The sequence below is a fragment of the Gymnoscopelus braueri genome (assembly GCF_963280865.1).
Source record: "Gymnoscopelus braueri genome assembly, chromosome: 21".
NCBI lineage: Eukaryota > Metazoa > Chordata > Actinopteri > Myctophiformes > Myctophidae > Gymnoscopelus > Gymnoscopelus braueri.
Window position 1 is genome coordinate 49,223,788 of NC_137623.1, and position 6,422 is coordinate 49,230,209.

Sequence of the window (6,422 nt, forward strand, 5' to 3'; positions counted from 1 at the left end):
AATTTCATGTGGGGAGGGGTGAATTTTGGAAATATCTCTAATTAATAAGGAGTAGTGTGGGAAGTGTGTTCAGGCTTAAACAGGAGTATAGGGGAATCTAACATGATACAAAACGTTTTTAATTTGCCAAAAACAATGCATAGTGCTTCACTATTTTATCAAAATATAATGGAACTACAAAGTGCGAAGACTGAGAATCTTAGATTATATGGCAAAGAGATCTAGAATGTGAAATAAGCAAAGAGAAATGGTTGAATATAGTTTCTAAGGTTGGTTGGGCCGCTAGGGATATTCGAAGCAAATTTACCCATTACAAGATCATACATAGATTTTACTAAACTCCTGTGAAGCTTTTTAGGATGGGTTTGGTCGAAGACAAAAGGTGTTGGAAGTGTAAAGGAGAAACTGGAACATTTTTACATGCCTTCTGGGAATGCCCTGTGGTAGTACCTTTTTGGAAAGAAGTTCTGAGGAAAATGGGGGATTGGTTGGGACAAACATTGCCCGAATCACCACTGTTCTGTCTTCTTGGAGATAGCACACTCTTGCCACAAGGTGTCAGCAAAGGTCAACATGCATTGATAACGGCAGGGCTCATTACTGCAGCTAGGCTGATATTAAGAAATTGGAAGAGCTCATGTACACCAGGGCTGGCAGATTGGACCCAACTTATGACTGAGACTGCATCTTATGAATATCTGATTGCCAGAAAAAACAATGTAAAAGGGAAGTTCCATCGAGTATGGGACTACTTCTTTTCGTACATAAAGGGTTTGCTGCATTGATCATATGTTGAAACAGATCGCAATTGATGTATAATCACAACTGATAATAAAGGGGTGTAGGGGGGTGTTGTCCGCTTAGCTTTGTTATGACTGCCTGTTTTAGTTATATTTTATTTATTCTATGTTGTTGTTGTTTAATTTATCTGTACTGTTGTGTTGTTGGTCTTTGTCTGTTATGTTATGTCATGTTTATTTGTTGAAAAATGAATAAATACTTTAATAAAAAATAAAAAATAAACATTCGAAATTAAATAAAAATGTTACTTTTCAGGATTCCAATAAAAAAATAGCAAAAAATAAATAAGATTCCAAAAAATAAATAAAAAAATAGCAGATCTACAAGCTCAAAACGCATACATAGAATGTGACATAGAATGGCCCGACAGCATATGCAATGTGGCCCTCTGGAGTGAGTGTGGAAATATAGTGGCCCTCTCCATCATCAAAGTTTCCTACCCCTGCATTAGAATGTCCTTCTAATGCCGTGTAGCGGCAATCATATTTATAATATAGCCAATCTACAAGCTTCTACAGCAAGCTACAAGCAATCTACAGCGTTGCAATGCTATGAGCATGTAGATCTGTTTTTTTTGTTTGTTTGTTTTTTGTTTATCTTGACAGTTTTGGGAAAGATTTTGAAAATTTTTGAAACATCTTCACAACACAAATCTTGTATAGGGGTCTCTTGCACAAAATAACTTTCCGATGGAGGTCCGCGGACAAACTTGTGTTTACAAAGCCTTGGGATGGCCAAATGGAGACATTTTTTTTACCGGTTGCCGTTAGGCCTTACAGATTAATTAATCATTAACCGTTAAGGAAATGTGTTCCCAAAATAAAGCGCTATTTACCAATTAAAAAAAGAAAAATACACAGTTTTTTTAATCCCAAACACCACTTCTCTTTGCTCGCGCTTCTTTTTGTGTTTACTAGTGTTAGTCTAGTGGAAGTCACGTGTGGTTGCAGGTGTAGACTTGGCCCTTCAAAATAAAATGTTTTTTTTTAACGGTTTGCCATTAGCCGTTAGTGTTAACCGGTTGCCAATTTCTTAACGGTTAACGGGTAACGGACCGGTTGGCCATCCCTAACAAAGCCTAAAAGCCAAATAGAATTGTAGTTTTAAACTTGTTATGTTCCAATGTTTAATGGAAAAAAACAAGTCTATGGCAATTAACTGTCAAGTAATATTTCATAATTGTGACAGCTTACAGTCAAAACTTGGACCGCAAAACAGACCACATTCACTTCCTTGTTAACATTTCATAAAATTGTCTCTCCAAGCATAAATTGGACTTTGCTTGTTACACTTAAAGGGGTATTTCACTTTAAAACACTTCTCATTTCAGCGTCTACCTATCACCGCAGATAGGCAGTTATTACTTTGTTTGATACAATATGTTATATTAATTTAACACGCCCCCCTGTCCTCTATATAAGTCCATTGATCTTCAAACTCCATTTTAACCATGTTAGACTCATTGAAAACACACGTCCCTGTTTTTGGTGACTCATATTGTCCTTCTATCATAATTTTTCTATTTGTTATTTTCTTTTCTTTACTTGTATCTTCTTGTCTTTCAGTAAATAGGATGGCGGGAGCTGAAAATGTTGGTTGAAGTGGAGTTTATATAGGATCTAGGATGGGGGCGTGTTTGATATGCCTGAGTTTTATATAGGATCTAGGATGGGGGCGTGTCTGATATGCCTGAGTTTTTTCTCTCTCTCTCTTCAATGGAACTTTATTGGCATGAGAAAACATGACAAAGCAAAAGTGGAACAAGACAATCAAAACAAAACAATGTATGTACAATTAAATATTGAGTATAAAATAGGAATAAAATAAATGTATCTTAATACTATGCAAATTCTCTCTCTCTCTCTCTCTCTCTCTCTCTCTCTCTCTCTCTCTCTCTCTCTCTCTCTCTCTCTCTCTCTCTCTCTCTCTCTCTCTCTCTCTCTCTCTCTCTCTCTCTCTCTCTCTCTCTCTCTCTCTCTCTCTCTCTCTCTCTCTCTCTCTCACCACTTAGGAGCAGTTAACTTGTGGGCCCATCGTGTTGAGTGTCCACACACACACACACACACACACACACACACACACACACACACACACACACACACACACACACACACACACACAGAGAAGCGTTAAAAGCCGTCCTACGGTCAGTCAGGGTGTTGTGTATGTTGTATGAATCCATGAGTGATCAGATGTATTGATTAATGAATGAACTGATCAGTTTCTTACCGTCTGTCACGAGCGTCTCTCTCTGCTGTCAAACACTACCCGGAAATGAGTCTACTGCGCATGCCCGGAATCACTCAGGAGGAGGAGGAGGGAGGGAGAGAGAGAGAGAGAGAGAGAGAGAGAGAGAAAGAGAGGAGAGAGGGAGGGGAGAGAGAGAGAGAGAGAGATCAGACGAGAGAGAGGGACTCAGGGAGTGAGAGAGAGAAAGAGAGGGGGAGAGAGAGAGGGAGTGAGAGAAAGAAAGAGAGGACAGAGAGGGAGTGAGAGAGGGAGGGAGGAGGGAGTGAGACAGAAAGAAAGAGAAAAAAAGAAAGAAAGATAGCAGATCTACAAGCTCACATGCGTTGTGAGCTTGTAGATCTGCTATTTTCACTATTTCTTAAAAGGATCCCTGGCTAATAAGCCAAAGATTTCTTAATATATTATAATTATCCTCTATAACTAAAATGTTAAATGAAAAACACCTTAAATATTGTATTTATTATAGAAATAATGCCTGTCTTCCTATAACGTTAAAATGAGCATCAAATCAATATTTCAAATATGGGGTTTTTTCACATGTATTCCATAAATTCCATAGGGCTGGACCACACATGGACAAATTACATCATCAACTTGCGACGGGTATTGCCCCTCTTGAGTAAAAGATTAACTGTTTCTAAAATAAATAGAAAGTTTTAAAACCTTTAAATTTAGTTATAGAGGGCAATCATAATGTATAAATGCATATTTGTCTTATTAGCCAGTTTTTTTTTTTTTTATATCTTTTGAAATAATAATTGTAAAATGTTTAAAACATATGAAAGGGGATATTTGTGACCCATAAAAAATGGGTCCATGACCCCAAAATGCCATCCCATTGTTTGTGGGAACTAGCCTACTGCTAGTGAGTAGACATAACTACCACTATACTGATACTGATACTAATACCCTGATACATTATACTACGACAACTACTCTACTACCACTAATACATTATACACTACACTACAGTCAGTGAATAATCATATTTCTGTTACACAGTTCATAGATAGAGTGTGTGTGTGTGTGTGTGTGTGTGTGTGTGTGTGTGTGTGTGTGTGTGTGTGTGTGTGTGTGTGTGTGTGTGTGTGTGTGTGTGTGTGTGTGTGTGTGTGTGTGTGTGTGTGTTTTTCACTTAAAAGAAAAGGAGGGAGGAGAGGAGAGAGGAACATTATCCCTCCCCCCTCTCTCTCTCTCTGTGTCGATCAGTCTCTCTAGCAATCAATCCTCTCTCCTTGTAAGTGTGCAGTTCTTTAGCTCGCTGTGTGGATGTGTTTATCATTATTATTATTATTAATATTGTTTTTATCATTGCTATTAATTTTATTATTATTATTATTATTATTATTATTATTACACTTACTATTATTATTACCATTATTATTATTATTATTATTATTATCATTATTGTTATTATTATTAAATCTAGGTTGTGGAATTTATTCTAGTCTAAGGTAAGACTTGCTTCTTTTCCCTGTTTGAATTGACTACAGATTGTTGTTTATTGATAAGCTGTTGATCTGCCATCATTGCTCAGTTACCCAGAATGCCTTGCTGTGTGTTGTGTGAACATCCTGTGTTGTAAGACTTTATACGATTTATCAGCAATTTATACACCGCTTGGTTGAATGCTTGATTCTGATTGGTCAGTCACTGAATTCATCAGTCAGTTATTTTTGAATAATGACTGCTGAACTCAATATCAGGCTGCTGTCTAACTACTTAATACCCCATATGGGTAACCAGAGTCCCGAGGGGCTCAATACTAGTGTCTTTTCTGTTTTCTGTTATTGTGGGGAAAGCTTTAGCTGAAAATAGCCGATCGACAAGCTCAGAATGATCATTGTTGGCCTGCCATCCTATAGTGTGTATAGTTTCATTGTAGGCTGATGATAGGTTCTTGGTTTACGTATGTATTAGTTATTATTAGATTATTGGTTTACTTATGTATTATTTTATTATTAGATTACTATTTTTATGCATTTGATGTAGTATGTGTATTATGATGTTTTATCTTGTGTCCTTGCTTACTGTAAGTCGCTCTGGAATAAGAGCGTCTATCTATGCCTAAACTGTAAACAATGCGACGCGGTGCGTAGCATTGTGAGCTTGTCGATCGGCTATTTTCAGCTAAAGCTTTCCCCACAATACCGATGCTGGGGTTCAGGTGGCTGGCTCATATCAATCTGTGTTGCTTGGTTTTTGCCGTATTCATGTCAACAAACACTATGTCATTTACAGCTAAACAGTGCAGTCAAATATGTACTGGGCACTGGATGGATGCAACTGGCATGCGTTAAAGGCCCCCAAAAATAACGTTTTCTATCGATTGCCAATCATTTGATGACCGGCAGCGGTTCCGGTAGGAGACACAAAGAGTCTCCTTTGTTTCTCCTACCGGAACCGCTGCCTACCGGTCTGTTGGTCATCAAATTATTGGCTTAGGAATGCGACAAAAACAAAAAAATATCCATGAATTCAACTCTCCATGGGGTGACTAATTGATAGAAAAATATGTTTTTCTTTTTGGGTGAACTATCACTTTAACAGACCACTTTCATGAATGAAATATTTTTTTTAATATATCATTTTTTTGGTTCCTTTTTGGGTCAATTTATTAAGTAGCCGTGTAATAAGCAGGATAATCAACTGGGAGCCCTGTCATCATTATTGAGAAATAAAACCCCTTCAGGGTGATAAAGACCCCTCTGCCTCACTGTTTAATCAGTAATCACCCTGTCAGGGAGTATTTCTCAATGATGACCTGCTCCCCCATTGATTATCCTTTGCATAGTACATGTGCAATGGTTGGAGGTGGTCTACCTACTTGTGTCGGGTAGGACACCATACTGGTTGACAAGTGCAATAAATCCCCCCCAAGTAGGCCTATGCCCATACTACCACCCTGCCACTCCTTGGCAGAGTGGCAGAAGTTTTGGTCTCCCGCACAGGAGACGCAGGTTTGAATCCCAGGTAGAGTGGACAGTTTAATGGACAACAATGGAAACAAGCCTTTCGCTTACTTTTTTTTTTGTGACATCCATTTAACGTGTTTTAACCCGTTGTACTGCCTGTAGCCTTAAACAGTCAATACAATATTTGCGAACGCAGCGGAAGGAGGCGCGCCTCCGCGCAAGGGGAGCTTACTATGAAACCGTGCTCGGGGTGTGTGTGTCTCTGTCTGTCTGTGTGTGTGTCTCTCTGTGTGCGTGCACTGCCTGTGTGCAGCCGCCAGAGTGCGCCAGAGTGCAGGAATGTAGACAATGCTCTGATTAAAATGCACAACAGCCTGCAAAACACACACACACACACACACACACACACACACACACACACACACACACACACACACACACACACACACACACACA

General features: G+C 38.7%; 1 protein-coding gene across 3 annotated transcripts in view; it reads right to left on the reverse strand.

Annotated features, from left to right (window-relative positions):
* l3mbtl4 (L3MBTL histone methyl-lysine binding protein 4) overlaps window positions 1-3,073 on the reverse strand; it is a 23,244-nt gene extending 20,171 nt beyond the window's left edge. For all 3 annotated transcript variants that reach the window (XM_080418525.1, XM_080418524.1, XM_080418526.1), the window contains exon 1: window positions 3,031-3,073. The gene's annotated coding sequence lies outside the window, so the exon portion shown is untranslated. The remainder of the gene's footprint in view (window positions 1-3,030) is intronic.
* Window positions 3,074-6,422: the final 3,349 nt, after the last annotated feature.